General features: G+C 35.3%; 1 long non-coding RNA gene across 1 annotated transcript in view; it reads left to right on the forward strand.

Moving 5' to 3' along the window:
- Positions 1 to 23,281, forward strand: part of LOC144375380 (uncharacterized) — a 60,315-nt gene that overhangs the window by 16,102 nt on the left and 20,932 nt on the right. Inside the window, exon 2 of the long non-coding RNA XR_013435115.1 lies at positions 19,927 to 20,141. This is a non-coding gene — a long non-coding RNA (uncharacterized LOC144375380). The remainder of the gene's footprint in view (positions 1 to 19,926; positions 20,142 to 23,281) is intronic.

Raw genomic sequence — 23,281 nt, forward strand, 5'->3', positions numbered from 1 at the left:
TAGTTAAGTAGATGACATGTCAGAGAACCAGTTCAGAATATACATAACTAAAATGATCAGGGAATTAAAGCATGACCTAAGTGAGCAGATACAGGAAAAAGCCAATCACTCCAACAAAGAGATAAGGGAACAAATACAAGTGACCATTGATCACACCAACAAAAAGACAAGAGAGCAAATATAGGTAACAACAGATTACTTCAAAAAAGAGATAAAGATTCTGAAAAAAAACCCAGAAATACTTGACATGAAACAAACAATAAGCCAAATAAAAAACTGAATAGAAGCATCACCAACAGAATAGATCACTTGGAAGACAGTACCTCAGACAATAAAGAGAAAATATACAGTCTTGAAAATAAAGTTGACCTCACAGTGAAGATGATAAGAAACCATGAACAGAATATCCAAGAATTATGGGATACCACCAAAGACCAAATTTAAGATTTACTGGGATAGAGGAAGGTTCAGAGATTCAAACCAAAGGAATAAACAATCTCTTCAATGAAATAATATCAGAAAGTTTCCCAAGCATGAAGAATGAATTGAAAAATCAAATACAAGAGGCCTATAGGACACCAAATCTACAAAATTACTACAGATATATGCCAAGACACATTATAATGAAAATGCTTAGCATACAGAATAAGGATAGAATTTTAAAGGCTGCAAGAGAGAAAAATTAGATTACATATAAGGTAAGACCAGTTTTTTTTTTTTTTAGCAGATTTTTTAACCCAGACCCTGAAAGCCAGGATGTCCTGGAACAACATATACCAAGCTCTGAAAGATAATGGATGCCAATCAAGAAATTTATATCCAGCAAAATTAGGGTTCATATTTGATGATGAAATAAAAACTTTCCATGATAAAAAAAAAGCTAAAATAATTTACAGCAAGAAAGCCTGCACTACAGAACATACTTGGCAAAATATTCCATGAGAAGGAAATGAAAAACAACATAAAAATCTACAAAGGGAAGAACTATAATAAAGGAAAAGTCAACCAAAGGAGAAACTAAATCAAGTTAAATACCCAAAATAAACAAAAATGACTAGAAATACAAATCATGTATCAGTAATAACCCTGAATTTTAATGGCCTAAACTCACCATTCAAGAGACATAGGCTGATAGATTGGATTAAAAAACAAAGGACCCAATAATATGCTGCTTTCAAAAGACTCATCTCATAGGAGAAGACATCCACAGACTGAAGGTGAAAGGTTGGGACAAAATATACCATTCACATGATCTGTGTAAACAAGCAGGGGTTTTCATCCTCATATCAAATAAAGTGGACTTCAAGAAAAAGTTATCAAAAGGGATAAATATGGACATTTCATACTGCTTAAGGGAACCATATATCAACAAGACATAGCAAATATAAATATATATGTCCCAAACAATGGAACATTTATATTTATCAAACTCTTCTCAAGTTCAAGAGTCAAATACAACACAATTATTCTGGGTCACTTTAATATACCTCTTTTACTACTTGATAGATCTTCCCAATAAAAGCTAAACAAACAAACTATGTAACCCAAAAATACAATCAATAACTTAGATTTAACTGACATAAAGAATATATTATCCATCAACAAGTGAATACACTTTCTTCTCAGCACATGGATCCTTCTCTAAAATAGACCACATATTATGCCACAGAGTAACGCTTAGTAAATACAAAAAAGTAGAGATACTACCCTGTATTCTATCAGACTACAATGGAATAAAATTAGAAATCGATAATAAAAGAAAAAATAAAAGCTATTCCAACACCTGAAGACTAAATAATATGCTATTACATGAACAATGATTTGCAAAAGATATCAAGGAGGAAATTAAAAAAATTCTTAGAAGTAAATGAGAACACTGATACAACATATGAAAATCTCTGGGACACTATGAAGGCAGTTCTAAGAGGAAAGTTCATTGCATGGATTTCATTTTTTTGAAAGAAGAAAGTGTGAACAAATAAGTGACCTAATATTACATCTCAAAGCCCTAGGAAAAGAACAAATCAACACTAAAAGCAGTAAAAGACAGGAAATAATTAAAATCAGAGCTGAAGTCAATGAAATAGAAAATTTTTTTAAAGAGAGAGTGAGAGAGGGGAGAGAGAGAGAGAGAGAGAATTTTTTTAATATTTATTTTTCAGTTCTCGGCGGACACAACATCTTTGTTGGTATGTGGTGCTGAGGATCGAACCCGGGTTGCACACATACCAGGCGAGCGCGCTACCACTTGAGCCACATCCCCAGCCCGAAATAGAAAAAATTGACAGAACAAAAAGTTGGTTCTTTGAAAACATAAATAAAATTGATAAACCATTAGCCACGCTAATAAAGAAAAGGACAGAGAAAAACTCAAATTACTAACATCCTTGATGAAAAAGGAAATATCACAACAGAAACTACAGAAATACAGAAGATAATTAGAAATTATTTTGAAAATTTGTACTCCAATAAAATAGAAAATATCAAAGGCATCAACAAATTTCTAAAGGTATATGATATGCCCAAACTAAATTATGATGATATACACAATTTAAACAGACCAATATTAAGGAAATAGAAGATGCCACCAGAAGCCTTCTAACCAAAAGAAGACCAGGAATGGATGAATACACAGCCAAGTTCTACAAGACCTTTTGAGAAGAACTAATACCAATACTTTCAATTTATTTCTGGAAAAAGAAAAAGAGTGAACACTTCCAGACTCATCCTATGAGACCAATATCACTCTGATTCCAAAACCAGGCAAAGACACATCATAAAAAAGAAAGCTTCAGACCAATATTTCTAATGAACATAGATGCAAAAATTCTCAATAAAATTCTGGCAAATCAAATACAAAGACATATCAAAAAGATCGTGCACCATGATCAAGTGGGATTCATCCCAGGGTTGCAATGTTGATTCAACATACGGAAATCAATAAACGTAATTCATCACATCAATAGACTCAAAGATAAGAATAAAATGACCATGTCAATAGATGCAGAAAAAGAATTTGACAAAATATAGCACACCTTCATGTTCAAAACACTAGAAAAACTAGATATAACAGGAACATATCTCAACATCACAAAAGCTATCTATGTTAAACCCCAGGCCAACATCATTCTAAACAGAGAAAAACTGAACGCATTCCCTCTAAAAACTGGAACAATACATGATGCCCTCTTTCACCACTTCTGTTTAACATAGTCCCTGAAATATTGGCCAGAGCAATTAGACAAAAGAAATTAAAGGGACACGTATAGAAAAAGAAAAACTTAACTTAGCACTATTTGCTGAAGATACAATTCTATACCTAGAATACCCAAAAAGCTTCACCAGAAAACTTCTAGAACTAGTATATTAATTCAGCAAAGTAGCAGGATATAAAATCAACACCCATAAATTAATGGCATTTTTGTATATCAGTGACAAATACTCTGAAAGAGAAATGAGGAAAACTATCCCAGTTACAATGGCCTAAAAGAAAATTATACTTGGGAGTCAACTTACCAAAACAAGTGAAAGATCTATACAATGAAAAGTACAGAACCTTAAAGAAAGAAATCAAAGATCAGAGACCCAGAATATAAAAAAATCAAAATGAGAGACCCAGAATACCTAAAGCAATCCTTAGCAGGAAGAGTGAAGCAGGTGGCATCACTATACCAGAACTGAAACTATACTACAAAGCAATAGTAACAAAAACAGCATGGTATTGGCACCAAAACAGACTGGTAGACCAATGGTATAGAATAGAGGACACAGAGACTAACCCACAAAATTATAATTATTTTATATTAGACAAAGTTTCCAATAACATACATTGGAGAAAAGATAGCCTCTTTAACAAATGGTGCTGGCAAAACTGGAAATCCATTTGCAAAAAAATGAAATTAAACCCATATCTCTCACCATGCACAAAACTCAACTCAAAATTGATCAAAGACCTAGGAATTAAATAAGAGACTCTCCGTCTAATAGAAGAAAAAGTTGGCCCTAGTCTTCATCATATGGGATTAGGACCCAACTTCCTATAGTGCAAGAATTAAAACAAAGAATCAATAAACGGGATGGGATCAAACTAAAAAGTTTCTTCTCAGCAAAAGAAACAATCTGTGAGGTGTACAGAGAGCCTACATCCTAGGAGCAAATTTTTACCCCACACACTTCAGATAGAGCACTAATCACTAGAGTATATAAAGAACTCAAAAAGCTAGACACCAAAAAAAAAAAAATAACCCAATCAATAAATGGGCCAAGGAACTGAACAGACGTTTATCAGAAGATGAAGTACAATCAATCAACAAACACATGAAAAAATATTCATCATCACTAGCAATTAAAGAAATGCAAATCAAAACCACTCTAAGATTTCATCTCACTCCACTCAGAATGACAGGTATTATGCATACAAACAACAATAAGTGTTGGCAAGGATGTGGGGGAATAGGTACACTCATACACTGCTGGTGGGACTGCAAATTGGTGCAGCCAATATGGAAAGCAGTATGGAGATTTCTTGGAAAATTGGGAGTGGAACCACCATGTGACCCAGCTATCCCTCTCCTTGGTCTATACCCAAAGGACTTAAAAATAGCATGCTACATGGTCACAGCCACATCAATGTTTATAGCAGCACAATTCACAATAGCTAAATTGTGGAACCAACATAGATGCCCTTCAATAGATGAATGAATAAAAAATGTTAGCCAATCCCAGAAATATATATGGAGGCTGAATCATAGTGAGATAGGGAGAGGGAGCATTGGAGGAATAGACGAACTCTAGATAGAGCAGAGGGGTTGGAGGGGAATGGAGGAGGCATGGGGTACTTAATGATGGTGGAATGTGATGATCATTATATTCAAAGTACATGTATGAAGACATAAATTGGTGTAAATATTTAATGTATACAACCAGAGATTTGAAAAGTTGTGCTCTATATATGCAATAAGAATTGTAATGCATTCTGCTGTTATATATATAAATAAAAGTAAATAAATAAAAGCAATTTAAAAAATCTATAATTTCATCTCACTCCAGTCACAATGGCAGCTATTAAGAATAAAAACAACAATAAATGTTGGCAAGGATGTGGGAATAAGACACACTCATACACTGCTGTTGGGACTGCAAATTGGTGCAGCCAATCTGGAAAGCAGTATGGAGAATCCTTGGAAAACTGGGAATGGAATGACCATTTGACCCAGCTATCCCACTCCTTGGTCTATACCCAAAGGACTTAAAAACAGCATACTATCAAGGACACAGCCACATCAGTGTTTATAGCAGCACAATTCACAATAACTAAATTGTGGAACCAGCCCAAATGCCCTTCAGTAGATAAATGGATAGGGAAACTTTGGTATATATACACAATGGAATATTACTCAGCATTAAAAGAGAATAAAATCATGGGATTTGCAGGTGAATGAATGGAGTTAGAAATTGTAATGCTAAGTGAGGTAAGCCAATTCCAAAAAAATTAAAGGCCAAATGTTTTCTTTGATTTGAGGATGCTGACTCCTAATGGCAATGGGGTTGTGGGTGCAGCGGGGAGCATGGGAAGAATGGAGGAACTTTAGATAAGACAAAAGGGAAAGAGGGGAAGGGAAGGGGCACAGGGGTAGGAAAGACAGTGGAATGAGTTGGACATCATTACACTAGTACATGTATGAAGACTCAAAAGGTGTGAAAATACTTTGTGTACAACTTGTGATATGAAAAATTGTGCTCTATATGTGCAATATGAAATAAATTGCAATCTGCCATCATACATAATGAATTAGGATAAATAAATAATTTAATGAAAAAAATAAAATAATCACAGGTGTAGCTACAGCCGTAAAACCAAATCGCATTTTTCTTTCTTCTCCTTTCCAAGTATAGTCACTTTTCTAACAATGTCCTAATTTCATGTTAAAATAAAAAGAATTTTTAAAATCAGCATAAAGCATGGATGGAAACATCTGGATCACAAAAAAAAAAGAGTAAGGAAAAAGAAATGAATAAATGAGACAAAAGCCATGGACAAAAGAGTAATTGTCAAGAGAATGCAAGAGGAAGACTGGAAGTTTACAAAAGTCCCTGCTGAAAGGAATGTTGAAATTAATGTAAGAAATTATAAAAAACATTTGAAAGACTCATAATAGCTTTAATTAAACTATGAAATTTGCTACAGCTTGAGAGTACCTCCCTGCTGGCTCACTAAATTTTAGAAGTACTGAAATAACTACTAAAACATTTCATTGTTCTAAGAAAACTTTAGAATCAAAGTAAGTCCAAGAGCATTATTTAAGAAAGAACCTTAAGAAATTGCACATTCATAATGTATATATGTTCAAATAAGTGCTTTTATTAACTTTCTAAAAATGCCTACTATGGATCAAGTGCTCAGATATAGAAGATGAATAGAAAACAATCTATGAGTTCACAATCTAGTTAATAAAACTTATTAGATTACACAGTGTCCCTCTTGTCCCATGTACTCTTACTACGCAGAAAAAGCATGGTATGTAGTAAGCACCAGTAGAAAAATTTTAATAAATAACTTTATGTGTGGGGGTGGGGAGAAAGCTGATTTGTAGCATTTCCCAATTTTCATAGTAGAAATACTCTCATTCTGACATTTGTTACTGAAAATGAGATTGGAAAGGAATACACATCAAGCTAATAGATTCACTGGAGATGGCTAGCTCCAACATTGAACAAATATTTTTCTGTGAATACAAATAGTATACTAACTACTATAAAAGAATTTGACTTAATGTATGGGAGAGCATAAAGAAATGACCAGATCTGCTGACAGAAGACAGATGGATGTTCCACAGAAGGCACATAAGTTTCCACTGCGATAGTGGTGTATATATATATCATCATCAGTGGATCTTTTATTTATTTATATGCCGAAATGAGATTGGAAACCAGGGCCTCATACATGCCCGGCAAGAGTTCTACCACTGAGCCACAAAAATGGCTTTTCAATAGGAATAAATCATGGTCTTATAGAAGTTGGGATAGAGTTGCTACTAAACAATCTTTCAATTCACAGGGCCTCTCTTCACAGAAGAACAATTATGAAAATTGTTGGATATATCAATAGTGCTGAGATGAACTCCTATATTATAATAACAGAGGACACTCTAGATAAAGGGACCAGCAGATGAAAGGCAATGAAGTATAAAGAAAAAGAGTGTTTTGTTTTTTTTGAAACTGCAAGGAGTTAATATGTTAAAAACTTGTGTGCAATCAGGTAACCAGAGGAAAAGTGAGGTTAAGATGTGGGAAAAGAACAGGCAAAAGAAAGTGAGCAGTTAACTAAAACTATGGGGATAATTTGAAGGGTTCAAAAATAATTTGCCAAAAAATGTTTTTCCAGAAAGTGGATATTCTGGAAATCTCTCTTTAGTGTGGAGAATGTGTTTGAAATAGATGACATTAGAAGCAAGATGTGCATTTTGAGGTTGTTCAAAGTCTGACTCAGGCTTTTACAAATGATAAACCAGGAAACCCTCAGATACTGTAAGGTGTTAATAGGAGTTTCTGGGACTGTATAGGGATGGAATGGGGGAAAGAGAAGAATTTTCTGATTAAATTTGGGAATGGCTATTGTTATGTTTTGGACACATATGAGCTAATGCAAGGAAATTTAGAGGTGAAATGATTGGGTTATGAGAATTTCAAAATAATCAATGCATTAATCTAATAAGAATTAACTAAGTGGTAACTCTGGGAAGGCAGGGTATGTCTGGAGGAAGTGGGTCATTGGGGTAATAATTTTGGGGTGTATATTTTGTTTGTGCTAAGAGGAGTCAGTCTCCCCGCTGCCTCGCTGTTTCTCTCCCTCTCTCACTCTCTTCTCTCCTGGTGCCATGTTCCCAGCTGCTTTTCTCTGCCACACCCTTCCACTGTGATGTTCTGCTTCATCTCAAGCACAGAGCAATGGAGTCAGCCTTCTAAGGACCGAGATCTCTGAAAATGTGAGCCCCAAATAAACATTTCCTCCTCTAAATTTTTTCTTATCAGGTGTTTTGATTATAGCAACAAAAACCTGACTAAAGCAGCTATAGACTATATCCCTTATTTAATTCTAATTCAGAGAACTGTATTTGAGCACAGAGTTTCATGTTACCTAGAACAGTATGGGGAAAACTGGAACTCAAAGAAGGCATTTTCAAAAATGTGTATTGATACATTTTCTCCTGTTACGATAACTCTGTTTTCTTAATTTCATCTTTTCTTGTCTGCTTTTCATAATATTTTTAATAAAAAAGACAGAGAGAACATCTGGTGTTTCTCTTCAGGAGTTATGTCCTCTTTCTGACATCCTACATTGTGTCATCATTGAAACTGATGCATCCTTAATTTTTTTAACCAGTGTATACTTTCTCCATATTGGCTCTTCATGATAGAAGCATAAAGTGTTTTTCAGGCTCAAATTTTCCCAATATTTGGTATCCCATAAGGAATTACAAGGTCACAAATAATTATTATATGTCGTAATTGAGGGAAGTACAAATGAGAGAAACATATTAGAATTATTTGTGGAAAAACAAAAAGTCACAGGTATAGATACAGACCTTTACATTATCTAATACCAAATCTTATGTTCAGATGTAGTGAAAGATGGATGGATACACGCTTTGAACTCTCCAGCCTTTCAGAAAAAATCCAAATTCTACTTGAATGGTGGCCTTCACTTATCAACAAAATTAGGTATAAAATAGAAGTCGTACTTGATTTTTTTCATATTTTCATTTTTTATTGATTGTTCAAAACATGACAGAGCTCATGATATATCATCTTTCATACATTTGACTCAATTGGGTTTTGAACTCCCACTTTTACCCCAAATACAAATTGCAAAATCACATCTGTTACATACTCACATTTTTACATAATGGCATATTAGTGACTGTTGTATTCTGCTACCTTTCCTATCCCCTACTATCCCCCCTCTCCTCCCCTCCCCTCCCATCTTCCCTCTCTACCTCCTCTGCTGTTGTTCAGTTCTCTCCCTTTTTTCCCCTCCCCCTTGCCCCTCATAACCTCTTATAATTTTGTGTATCATTGAAGGTCTCCTATCATTTCCATATGCTTTCCCTTCTCTCTCCCTTTCTCTCCCCCCATTTGTCTTAGTTTACTGTTAGTCTTTTCCTCATGCTCTTACTTCCTGTTCTGTTCTTAGAGGCTCTCTTTATATCAAAGAAGACATTTGGCATGTGTTTTTTAGGGTTTGGCTAGCTTCACTTAGCATAATCTGCTCTAATGCCATCCATTTTCCTGCAAATTCTATGATTTTGTCATTTCTTAGTGCTGCATAATACTCCATTGTGTATAGCTGTCACATTTTTTTTATCCACTCATCTATTGAAGGGCATCTAGGTTGGTTCCACAGTCTAGCTATTGTGAATTGTGCTGCTATGAACATTGATGTGGCAGTATACCTGTAGTACACTCTTTTAAGGTCTTCAGGGAATAGTCCGAGAAGGGCTATGGTAGTTCCATTCCAGCTTTCCCAGGAATCTCCATACTGCTTTCCAAATTGGCCACACCAATTTGCAGTCCCACCAGCAATGTACAAGAGTACGCTTTTCCCCACATCCTCGCCAGCACTTGTTGTTGTTTGACTTCATAATGGCTGCCAATCTTACTGGAGTGAGATGGTATCTTAGGGTGGTTTTGATTTGCATTTCTCTGATTGCTAGAGATGGTGAACATTTTCTCATGTACTTGTGGATTGATTGTATGTCCTCCTCTGAGAAGTGTCTGTTCAGGTCCTTGGCCCATTTGTTGATTGGATTATTTGTTATCTTATTGTTTAATTTTTCGAGTTCTTTGTACATTCTGGATATTAGGGCTCTATCTGAGGTGTGAGGGGTAAAAATTTGTTCCCAGGATGTAGGCTGTCTCTTTACCTCTTTTACTGTTTCTCTTGCTGAGAAAAAACTTTTTAGTTTAAGTAGGTCTCATTTGTTTATTCTTGTTATTAACTCTTGGGCTATGGGCGTCCTATTAAGGAATTTGGAGCCTAACCCCACAATATGTAGATCGGAGCCAACTTTTTCTTCTATCAGACGCAGTGTCTCTGATTTGATATCTAGCTCCTTGATCCATTTTGAGTTAACTTTTGTGGCTGGCGAGAGAAAGGGATTCAATTTCATTTTGTTGCATATAGATTTCCAATTTTCTCAACACCATTTGTTGAAGATGCTATCCTTCCTCCATTGCATGTTTTTAGCCCCTTTATCAAATATAAGATAGTTGTAACTTTGTGGATTAGTCTCTGTGTTCTCTATTCTGTACCATTGGTCCACCTATCTGTTTTGGTAGCAGTACCATGCTGTTTTTGTTACTATTGCTCTGTAGTACAGTTTGAGCTCTGGTATCGCTATACCTCCAGATTCACACTTCCTGCTTAGAATTGCTTTTGCTATTCTGGGTCTTTTGTTTTTCCATATGAATTTCATGATTCCTTTATCTATTTCTACAAGAAATGCCTTTGGGATTTTGATTGGCATCGCATTAAACCTGTAGAGAACTTTGGGTAATATCGCCATTTTGATGATGTTAGTTCTGCCTATCCATGAACAGGGTACATTTTTCCATCTTCTGAGATCTTCTTCAATCTCTCTCTTTAGGGTTGTGTAGTTTTCATTGTATAAATCTTTCGCCTCTTTTGTTAGGTTGATTCCCAAGTATCTTATTTTCTTTGAGGATATTGTGAATGGAGTGGTTTTCCTTATTTCCATTTCAGAGGTTTTGTTGCTGATATACAGGAATGCCTTTGATTTATGCGTGTTGATTTTATAACCTGCCACTTTGCTGAATTTATTTATTAACTCTAGCAGCTTCTTTGTAGACCCTTTTGGGTCTGTTAAGTATATTATCATGTCATCCGCAAATAGCGATAATTTAATTTCTTCTTTTCCTATTTTTATGCCTTTAATTTCTTTTGTCTGTCTAATTGCTCTGGCTAGTACTTAGAGAACTAAATTGAATAGAAGTGGTGATAGAGGGCATCCCTGTCTTGTTCCAGATTTTAGAGGGAATGCCTTCAGTTTTTCTCTGTTTAGGATGATGCTAGCCTGAAGTTTAGCATATATAGCTTTTACAATGTTGAGGTAAGTTCCTGTTATCCCTAGTTTTTCTAGTGTTTTGAACATAAAGGGATGCTGTACTTTGTCAAATGCTTTTTCTGCATCTATTGAGATGATCATATGGTTCTTGTCTTTAAGCCTATTGATGTGGTGAATAGCATTTATTGATTTCTGTATATTGAACCAGCCTTGCATCCCAGGGATGAATCCTACTTGATCATGGTGCACAAGTTTTCTGATATGTTTTTGTATTCGATTCGCCAGAATTTTATTGAGAATTTTTGCATCCAAGTTCATTAGAGATATTGGTCTGTAGTTTTCTTTCTTTGAAGTGTCTTTGTCTGGTTTTGGGATCAGAGTGATGTTGGCCTCATAGAATGAATTTGGAAGAGCTCCTTCTTTTTCTATTTCTTTAAATAGCTTGAAAAGTATTGGTATTAATTCTTCTTTGAAGGTTTTGTAGAACTCCGCTGTATACCCATCCGGTCCAGGGCTTTTCTTGGTTGGTAGCCTTTTGATGGCTTCTTCTATTTCTTCCTTTGTTATTGGTCTGTTTAAATTGTGTGTGTCTTCCTGTCTCAATCTGGGCAAATCATATGCCTTAAGAAATTTATCGATATCTTCACTATCTTCTATTTTATTGGAATATAGGGTTTCAAAATACTTTCTAATTATCTTCTGTATTTCTGTAGTGTCTGTTGTGATATTGCCTTTTTCATCCCGTATGTTAGTAATTTGAGTTCTCTCTCTTCTTCTTTTCATTAGCATGGCTAAGGGCTTGTCTATCTTATTTATTTTTTCAAAGAACCAACTTTTAGTTTTATCAATTTTTTCAATGTTTTTTTTGTTTCAATTTCGTTGATTTCTGCTCTAATTTTAATTATTTCTTGTCTTCTACTACATTTTCTGTTGTTTTGCTCTTCCTTTTCTAGGTTTTTGAGGTGTAGTGTGAGTTCATTTATTTGTTGGTTTTTCCTTTTTTTGATGAAAGAACTCCAGGAAATGAATTTCCCTCTTAAAACTGCTTTCATTGTGTCCCATAGATTCCAGTATGTTGTGTCTGTACTATCATTTGACTCTAAGAATTTTTTTATCTCTTCCTTTATGTCTTCTGTAACCCATTGATCATTCAATAACATATTGTTGATTTTCCATGTGGTGTAGGATTTTTTCTTCCTTTTTTTATCATTGATTTCCAATTTTATTCCATTATGGTCAGATATGGTGCATGGTATTATCTCCACGCCTTTATATTTACTAAGAGTTGCCTTATGGCATAATATATGGTCTATCTTTGAGTAGGATCCATGTGCTGCTGAGAAGAACGTGTATCCACTTGATGATGGTTGATATATTCTATATATGTCGGTTAAGTCTAGGTTATTGATTGTGCTGTTGAGTTCTATAGTTTCTTTATTCAGTTTTTGTCTAGAGGATCTGTCTAATGGTGTGTTGAAGTCACCCATAATTATTGTGTTATGGTCTATTTGACTCTTGAACTTGAGGAGCGTTTGTTTTATGAACGTTGCGGCTCCGTTGTTTGGTGCATACAAATTGATAATTGTTATGTCTTGTTGGTGCATTGTTCCTTTTAACAGTATATAGTGTCCTTCTTTATCCTTCTTGATTAACTTAGGTTTGAAGTTGATCTTATTCGATATGAGTATGCCCACTCCTGCTTGCTTCCGAGGGCCATGTGAGTGGTATGATTTTTCCCAACCTTTTACCTTCAGCCTGTGTATGTCTTTTCCTATCATATGAGTCTCCTGAAGGCAGCATATTTTTGGATTTGTTTTTTTGATCCAGGTTACTAGCCTATGTCTCTTGATTGGTGAGTTTAGGCCATTAACATTTAAGGTTACAATTGAGATATGATTTGTACTTCCAGTCATGCTTCTTTATTTATTTATTTTAGTTTGGCCAGTTTTACTTTTTGGTTATTTTCCTCTTCCTTTACTGAGATACCTCTTGCTGTTAGTTTTGGGCACTATTTTTCAATTCCTCTTCTTGTAGTATTTTGCTCAGAATGCTTTGCAGTGCTGGTTTTCTTGCTGTGAATTCTTTTAGCTTTTGTTTATCGTGAAAGATTTTAATTTCGTTGTCAAATCTGAAGCTCAATTTTGCTGGATACAGTATTCTTGGTTGGAATCCATTATTTTTCAGCATTTGAAATACATTGTTCCAGGATCTTCTCGCTTTCAAAGTCTGTGATGAGAAATCAGTCGTTAACCTAATTGGTTTACCCCTGAATGTAATCTGCCTCTTTTCTCTTGTAGCTTTTAATATTCTCTCCTTGTCCTGTATGTTGGCTATCTTCATAGTTATGTGTCTTGGAGTTGGTCTATTATGGTTTTGAATGTTTGAGGTCCTGTAGGCTTCCAGGATTTGGCAATTCATTCCATCTTTCATCTCTGGGAAGTTTTCTACAATTATTTCATTTAATATGCTGTCCATTACTTTGGTTTGAATCTCTGTGCCTTCTTCTATCCCGATGACTCTCAAATTTGGTTTTTTATGACATCCCATATCTCTTGAATAGATTGCTCATGGGATTTAAGCATCTTTTCTGTGTTGACTATACTCTTTTCAAGTTGATAGACCTTGTCTTCATTATCTGATGTTCTGACTTCTACTTGATCAAGTCTATTTGTAATATTCTCGTTTGAGTTTTTAATTTGGTTTATTGTTTCCTGCAATTCTAGGATTATTGTTTGATTTTTTTTAAGATCTCTATCTCCTGGTAGAGCTCTTCTTTGCCATTTGAATTTGTTTGTTTAATTCATTTTCAAAATATACTTTTATTGCTTGGACTTGCTGTCTCATGTCTTCTCTAATATTCCTTTCCATTCGAGTTAGGTATGCCTTGAGTTCTTTCCCTATCCCTGCTTCTGATGTTTCTATGTCCTCCTGTAGAATTAAGTTGTCTTGCATTGTTTGTACTCCTTTTTTCCCTTGTTTTCTCATGTTGTCCCCGTTACTTTCTAGCTCTATTTGATTGTCGTGTTTCTGCTCTCTTCTATAGATTTGTTTTGGTTCTGTATTACTCTGATGTCTCTCCTTTGTGTTGTTAAACTATGCCTGCTAACATGGATTCCGCTGTGAAGGAATTCCAACGTCTGAGCTCCAGTGACGACACTACTTTGCTATGACGGGCCCCAGTTCCTTGCCAGGGTATCCTAATGAGGGGGTGTGACTGGACTGTCTCTGTTTGGTTTCAGCTCCCTGTCGCGGCAGGCGGGCGGTCTCCAGCCGCCCAGTATCACAGGCCGCGGGAGGGTGATTGGTCGCCTGCGGGCGGATGTTCTCCTACCGCCCAGTTATGCGGGCAGTGGGTGAACTGTCACTGGCGGGCCTGTGGTTTCCAGGCACCCAGTCGCGAGGGCCTTGCCTCTAGTCTCCTGGTTTCTCCTGCTAGTCTTGGTTTCTCCTGCTAGACCAGATTTCCCCTGAGTGATGGTTCTCGGCAGTTCAAACTGTACTCTGGGCCTGCCATTTGTTGGGTATGGAGGGTGACTATTGGGAACCCCGGCACTCTATTGTTTTGTTTCTGTTGTGGGGGATAGAACTGTACCGCTTCCTTCCTTTATGCAGGCTCACTCTGATACTCCCTCCCCCGGAAAGCCTAGGAGAGATTTTATGTGAATTCCCAATGTATGGGGGATGGGCTGAGTGCCACACACCTGTTTTGTTGTTGCAATCTGTCGGAGAGTGGCGGTGGATACTTCAGCTTTCCACGATGGTGGCCACTGATTGCCTTGGTGGAGTGTCCGCTGTGGGGGATGGGACTGTACCGCTTCCTTCCTGGTCTAAAATCCCGTACTCAGCCCGGGAGGTCAGTGCGGGCTTGGCTGGCAGAATTCCACCTAATCGCAGCCATGTCTCTCCCTGCTTGCTAATTAATTGCTTCCCTGCGGCGCCATGCCTTCTGTAGCCACGGGGCAGGCGGCGCGAATCAGTCTGCCTGGATCTCCGGGGTCCCACAGTTGGCAATTGGGATCCCAGGCACTCTATTCTTTGATTTTTCCTGCTTGCCCCTCCCCCAGCGCTAGCTAGACAGGTTTTGTTTTGGCTACAGCTGGGGAGGAGGGTTGAAGGTCAGGTGTCTCTAGTTTTCCCCTAGTCTTTATGCAGGCTCACTCTGATACTCCCTCCCCCCCCCCCGAAAGCCTAGGAGAGATTTTATACGAATTCCCGATGTATGGGGGATGGGCTGAGTGCCACACACCTGTTTTGTTGTTGCAATCTGTCGGAGAGTGGCAGTGGATACTTCAGCTTTCCAAGATGGTGGCCGCTGATTCTGGTACTTGATATTGAGTGCTACTTTAAGGTCAAATTCAGTAAGAATGGAAATATGTCTATCAGATTGGAAATTAAGCAATCATGGATATATTCTGATAGAATGGTTTCAGGGGATTGCTGGAGTCAAAGTGCATTATTTGTAGTGGAAAAATCAACAACTTCTTTTTTCTAGATGCCCTCTCACAGCCCTTTATAAGATGCTCCTATTTGCTTCCTTTTAGGTTGTCACATACTAGAGTACTGGCTTCTTTTATAAAACAGTATTCATAATAGCTACACTGCTCTCCTAACCCTACATACTGACAGGCTATCCAAGTACACATTTCATCACTGCCACACATTACTTGTGTGACCTTAAGTAAGTTTCCAAACTGTAATATGCACTTCTAATTTAATTCAGATGAATTTTCTGAGAAAGAAATCAACATAATATGCAAAAGTTGGCATAATTAGAAAATAGTTCAGATCAGAAAATTTGGCTTAATGTACACAAGTTAGCATGTCTCTTTGTGTAGGATTAATTTTGGAAGCATCATTCATATTCTCTTTAAACTAACAAATACTTATTAAGCACTAAGTTACTAAATGATTTGCTGTGTGTTTATTAACAATAAACATGTATGATATTCATATCTAATACTTAAATTGAAGAACTATGTAAAGTAATTTTCATTCTAGTAAGGAAAATAAGGAAGATAATAATGAATTTCTTCTTTAAAGAAGTGATTTTACTAAGAGAAGATTATTTTGAAAATCAAACTGAAAAATAGTGCAACTATGATCATTCATATAAGTCAATAAAAATAAAAGCCATAAATAGATATGCTAAGTTTTCCTGGGACCTTTTTCTTCAAACTAATGCTGACTTGTATATATAGCTGAAAATTGCTGGTCATTACGGGTGACATTTGGTGCAGAAGCTATGAGCTAAGCCAATGTTGTGTTAACATCAAGGCAAATTTTTTAAAATAGTAATTAATATCTCTTAAGTGTTATTTTTTTCTGAAACCAATCAAGTAATGAGTTCATATTTTAAGATCTTTGGCCACTCCTGATCCACTAATATCCATGCTATAAGACTTCAGGGTATGACAGATCCTGTAGTCTCTATGAAGAGTACTTATTCTGATAGCCCCTTGGTAATATTAAGAAGCAGTGTGTCTACAGAGTTCTGGTGATGAACCATGTTGTCTCAAGCAGAGCTCAACATAGCAAATTCACACCAGCAAACTGTTTTTTTTTTTTTTATCAGTCTCCTTCTAGCACTATGTTAAGGCATTTCTGTAGTAAGATAATTCCCTCAATAGAAATGGTAACAAAAGTCAAGTCGTAAAAGAAGGTAAAAACATCACATTAACTCTCAGTTTAAATATAGTGTCTTTGAGGGGTAAGGAGACTAATCTTATCTTTCTCTTATGACCCCTTAGTATTATGTTTTGAAATAAGTTTATCCACTTTAGTATGTCAACTTGCTCTTAGATGAAGTCCTTCTGGTTTCTTATAGTCTGAAAGATATTAGTCTTCTTCATCTTTTTTTCTCAGAATTATAATCTACTTTTTCTTCTCTTCTGCATCATACAACTAGGATATATATGTATCTCCTTTCATGACTTATATGAATAATCATAATTATACCATTTTTCATATCTATCTCCTTTCTTAAAAAGAGAAAGTCCACATAAATTTTAGTTATTGTCACAAATCTTAGTCTCTAAAAGATCCTCGTAAGAGGTATCTATACTTAACTGCCTGCATATTCTAACCTCTGTGGTTACTTTTGAAGCCATCCCAAGCAGGATTTACTCTCCGATCCTCCAATGAAATATTTCATTAATAACCCTCACACTGTCAAATGTTGGGGAAATTTTTTACTTCTCATTTTACTCAGTTTATGAAATTGACATAATTGGATGTTTTTTAATATAAAAATTTCACTCGTTCTCTGGGACACTACATAATTCCAATTTTCCCTTATATTAATGGTTACTTCTTAGTCTCCTCTACTTGCTTTTCTTTTCTTTTCAATTTCCTTCAGTTGGAACATCCCAGGATTTGTTCCTTGTTTATCTCTTTCCAATGTATCCTTTTTCCCCTTTATGTTATTCACCAAGCTGCAAAGCTTTGAATATATATGTTGCTAACAGCCAAAATTATATCATTAGTTCTAAGCACTTTTCTGATCTTCAAGCTTATATGTTCAATTACTTATTGGAAATTTCCTTCTGGATACTTAATGAGTATCTCACATTAAATATGCCCCACAGACATCACTTGACTTACACACTCACCCCAAACTAGTTGTTCTCTCTGCTTTTGTAGTCTCAGCAAATGTCACACTGACATCTACCCAGTTGTTCAAGCAAAACTATAGAGTCACTCTTGACCTCTCCCTTTACTTTATATCCTACATTCAATTAATTACCAAATTCTGTTATTCAAATTCAATCTATTATTTTAATTGAACCATTTGTCATCCCTGTCTTTGAAAACACTCTGTCATCACTATATCCTACCCCATTTATGGCTATTCTTTTAACTGTTCACACTTCTGTTTTTGCAAACTTGTAGTATGTCTATTACCCACAAGGCAGCCAGAGGAAAATTTAAACGGTGTCATTTTAACATTCAAACTCCACCGTGTTTTTTCCCATGCCTGGAATGCCTTAGTAGCATGAGTTGCTCCTCCCTGTTTTTATGCTCTACTCAGATATCATCTTTCAGAAGGGTTTTTCTTGAGAACTCTATTTGAAATAGCACCCAACAGTGGTCATTTTATGGCTGTTTATTTTATGTGTATATGTATGTATATATGCATGTATGAGTTTATCTTATTTGTGTATGTATTACTGATCTTCTTCTACATTCACATTTAACCTCTATTAAGGCAAGGACATTTTTGTTCATTTCTGACCACAGGACCTATTATGCTTAACCTATAGCAGATATTGAACAAGTAATTCTTTGATGGATTAAATGAAAATATACTGAGTTTTTACAGCAATAGAACTGAGCAGAGCCGCAAGTGACCACAAAGAGGCACTTTGCGTACTCAGGAATGTCTTCTCTGACCCTCATCAGTGTCCTCATACACTATGAAACCACTGTACTAGAAGAGTATTGTACAATGAAATTCTCTGTGACAAGGGAATATTGTATATATGCCCATTTGGTGGCCACTAGCCACTATTTTAGCACTTGAAATGTGGTTAGTGTAACTAAGGAATTGAATTTCTAATTGATTTCCCTTTCAAAATCTTTTATTTTTTCTTTTTCAATGAGACATTTGTACATCTTTATAGACTAGAATACAATAATTTGATGTATATACACAATGTATAATTACCAACTCTGGGTAATGTAAGTACTTCTGTCTTCTCAAATAATAATCACTTTTAAGTTGTGGAAATTTTTATACTGTTTTTATTTTTTGTTGTTTTGAAATATATTACAGATGCTTGTAAAATATCATTATACCACTGTGCTATGGAAAACCTGATTTCCCTGTCCAACTGCATTTTAGTGCCCCTTACCTAACTTCTTTCCATCATCCCCTCTTTGCTCTTCCCGTCTCTACTACCCACAATTTCACTCCATTCTTCCATGAGATAAACTTTTTTAGTTTCCACAAATGAGTGAGATCATATGGTATTTTTCTTTCTGTATATGGTTTATTTTACTTAACATAATGAACTCCTGTTTCACCTGTGCTGTTTCAAATGATATAATTTCATTCTTTCTATGGCTGAATAATATTCTATTATGTTTACATATCACATTTTGTTTATACATTTATCCATCTATGTACAACTCGGTTTATTCCATATGTTGGTTTGTGAATAGTGCTGCAATAAACATGCAGTTGTCTCTTTGATATGCTGATTGTGTTTCCCCTGGATATGTATCCAGTAGTGGTATTGATAGATCATATGGAAGCTCTATTTTTAGTTTTGAAAGGAATATTGATACTGATTTTCATAATGACTATAGTAACAGATTTTTCCCAACAGTGTATAAAAGCTCCTTTTTCTTTGCCATATTTTGCTATTTTTGTTTTTTTGCTATGCTTTGTCTATACTTTTCCTTTTTGATAAAAGCCATTCTGTTTGATAATGTGCCCCTACAAAGGCCTGCCTAGTGGCTAACCACGCTCCTTTGATATAATCTCATTTGTCTATTTTACTTTTCTTGCCTATACTTTTGGATAGTTATCAAAAATATCTTTGCCTATACAAATAAGGTGAGGTGATATCTCATTGTTGTTTTGATTTGTGTTTTCCTGGTGACTAGTGATACTGAGTATTTTTATGTACTTCTTAGCCATTTCTATATCTTTTTTTCAGAATGTCTGTTCAGATCTTTGTCCCATTTTTTAATTGAATTTATGGGGGGGTTTTAGTGTTAAGTTTATTGATTTGCCTATGCATTCTGAATATTTATCTCTTCTTGATTGAATAGTTTGTGAATATATTCTCCCATTCCATATGTTATATCTTAATTCTGTTGATTTTTTTTTTTTTGGTAGGGAGAAGCTCTAACTGAATACTACTGATTTTTTGAGTGCAAAGCCAAAATGTAGACAAAAGAGTGAAGAAACATTTATTACTTACAGTAAGTAAGGAGAGCACTGGAAATAATTCTCAAGACAAAAAGCAAGGGGCTTTTGTTGGAAAAACTCACACAATTTTATAAAGGAAAGACCTATCATCACATGTAGAAGTGGGCACATTGCTGGGCATGGTAAGTCAAGTCATGCTTCACATGCTGAAAAATGGGAAATTGGCATTCCTTTTAGACAGAGAATCCAGTATTATAATGAAAAAAGTTTATTCTGGGTTACCTAAAAATAGTGAGTCAGAGTAACTCATCAATTTTGGATAATGTCTTATAAATTTCTCTGGTAGGACTTATCTAAAACAAACAAACAAACAAAAAATACGTTTGAAGCCATGTTAACAGTCCCTTAAAGGGGAATAAGTTTTCCCACTATTAGCACAGGAGCTTGTCCTTAAAAGTCTCTGTCTAGTGACTAACAAAGTCTTTAGTTTGATATAATTCCATTTGCCTATTTTTATTTTTTTGACTATGCTTTTGGGTTCTAGTCAAAAAATCTTTTATCTCCACCCATGTCTAGATGTATGTCTCCTGTATTGATTTTTATGTATGATGAGGGATGCCACAGTCTGGCTGCAGCAAAATAACCGGGGGGTGACGAGGAACTTGTATACATTGATTCAGCAGGAGTGGGAGCTGTTTATTGTAGGACAGGAGAGGTATATATACATTCCACACAGCTTATCTTAATTAACATAAACTAGGTACAGCAGTCAACCAATAAGGAATCTCCACACTTAATGGCTCCCTGGCATTACTTCACAAACCACTCCCTCTGGCAAAATGCCAGGTGCCATCTTGACTTGTTTATAGACCCTAACAGAGGGAAAGGATCTAGTTTCATTCCTCTGTATATGAATATTCAGTTGTCCCAGCACTAGTTATTAAAGACAATTTCCTTTCTTCAATGTATATTTTTGGTGCCTTAGTCAAAAATCAGTTGGTATATTAATATGGATTGACTTCTGGATCCTGTTGGTTCATGTGTTTTTATTCTAATTCCATGCTGTTTGGTTTCTATAGCTTTGTAGTATGCTTTGAAGTCAGATAATTTGATAATTGCCTCAGCTTTTTGTTGTTTTGTTTTTTAATTCTTTTTCTTTTTCTCAGGATTGCTTTGATTGTTCAGAATATTCTGTAGTTCTATCTGAATTTTAGGATGGTTTTTTCTATTTCTGTGAAGAATTTCACTGGTATTTTTGGATGATGGTTTTGGGTAATATAGTTATTTTAATTACATTAATTATTTTAATTCAGGAACATGGAATATCTGTCCATTTGTTTACATTTGTGTGTTTGTGTGTGTGTATGATTTCATTCAGTGTTTTGTTTTTAATTTTTAGTATAGAGATATTTAGCTTCATGATTAAATTTATTTGTAAATATTTTAACTATTTTATAGTTATTGTGAATAAGATTGCCGTTTTGATTCCTTTTTCAGCCAATTCGTTATTTATATGTAAAAATATTACTATTTGGCATATTAATTTTGTATCCTGCAACTTTACTAAATTTGTTTTTCACTTCTAACATTTTTGATGAAAAATTTAGGTTTTCTTAGATATGCAATCATGTCTTCTGGAAATACAGATAATTCAATTCCTCCCTTTCCAATTTGGAGGCTCTTTATTTCTTTCTCTTGCTTAATTACCCATGCTAAGACTTCAAAGACTGTATCAATTACAAGTGGTAAAAATTTAAACTTAAATGGCCACATCTGACACCAAATTGAACAACACAAATCTATATAGAGGGGGAAAGTGATTGTTTACTTTAAACAACTTTGGACTGTAGTTTGTATAGTAAATATTAAGTGAATCTAAATTTCATGATTTTATTGTTATTTTTTGTGACACTTATATGTACTCGGTTCCTCCTAGCAACACAAAAAGATAAAACACAAAACATTTCTTTTTTAATGTTTTCAAAGCAGAAGGCTAATTCCCCAGCATGAAAAAGATGCTGCTGGCAGAAGGTGGTAAATGGGGGTTAGACAAGAAAATGCTAGACACAATTGCTTCTAATAAAGCCAGTCAGCAAAGCTCTGGGTTTTTGTAGATTTCCACTTAGTTATATATTACTTTCTTTCTCTATAAGAATTCTGATTTTAGTCTCTGGATATGCAAGCTTTTATTGAGCAACCTAGAAGGAAATACAAAGATGAATATTTATTTAAATCACATCTACAATAGTACATGTTTTCTGCAGTTTGACATAATATAATTTAAAATACCCAATCCTTACAAATAAAGAGACTAATAATTAATTGGCAAATAACTCCACTTCTATCACTTTATAAGAAGTAAATACATTTTAATGAACAATATTCTTTAGCTCATACAATAGGAAAGAAGCCCTTATCTATGTGGCTTCTTTTCTTATTGGGTGAGTACAGCATAGAGAAAAGAAATGATGCATGGTTCTCTTTTAAGATCTCTGCTATATTCAACCTACTACTACCTGATATACCTTCTGGGGAAATGAATCAAAGGGTGTTCTAGAATGGTGGAATGAACGTTAAAGCTACAAGTTTCCTTCCATTGAATTAAGCTGTCATAACATTTACTGGATGATTACTCTAAGTAGACTGTGTTTTTCAAACTCAGTACTATTTCCTATTTTGGCCAGATAATTCTTTCTTATTGGGGGCTGTCTTGTGTATTGTGGTATGTCTAGCTGCATCCCTATCTTTCAAATAATAATTGCCAGAAGCAGCCACATACCCATCAAGTTCTGATGTCTGATGTCTGATGACCAAAAAATTGCTAAATGCAACTTGTGTGTTAAAATCATCCCAAGTTGAAAGCCAATAAAGCAGAAGTGAGCATAGTGTGTCACAGTCCACCTTCCTCCTGTATTTGCCTGGAGCATACTTTTAAATCTTCCACTTCTCTTACTGCTGTGCAATTCCCTTGGACTTGAAAACATCTGTAATTGATTGACCTTGGCATTTTCAAGTCCAAGTTTTGGACTTGCTGCTAATACCTCTACCTCAGACTAAACATTTTTGCCTCAATATATAGCCAATTCTTAGATTGTTGGATTTATCTCCAGGATTGATTTTCATAGCACTTATCTCTACCAGATCTGCTTGCAATATCAAAGACGTATTATATAACCATCTAAAAATAAAATTATCAAGCTTTTCCTATCTTCAGTTCTAGTTTCAGCTTGACTATTACTTTATTGTTCTGTGTCAGTTAAATATATTCATTGGGCCTCAATTTACTTTTCTTCAACTACAAATGCTGATTTCTGCACTAATT

Source organism: Ictidomys tridecemlineatus, chromosome 2 (genome assembly GCF_052094955.1).
Source record: "Ictidomys tridecemlineatus isolate mIctTri1 chromosome 2, mIctTri1.hap1, whole genome shotgun sequence".
Taxonomy (NCBI): Eukaryota; Metazoa; Chordata; class Mammalia; order Rodentia; family Sciuridae; genus Ictidomys; species Ictidomys tridecemlineatus.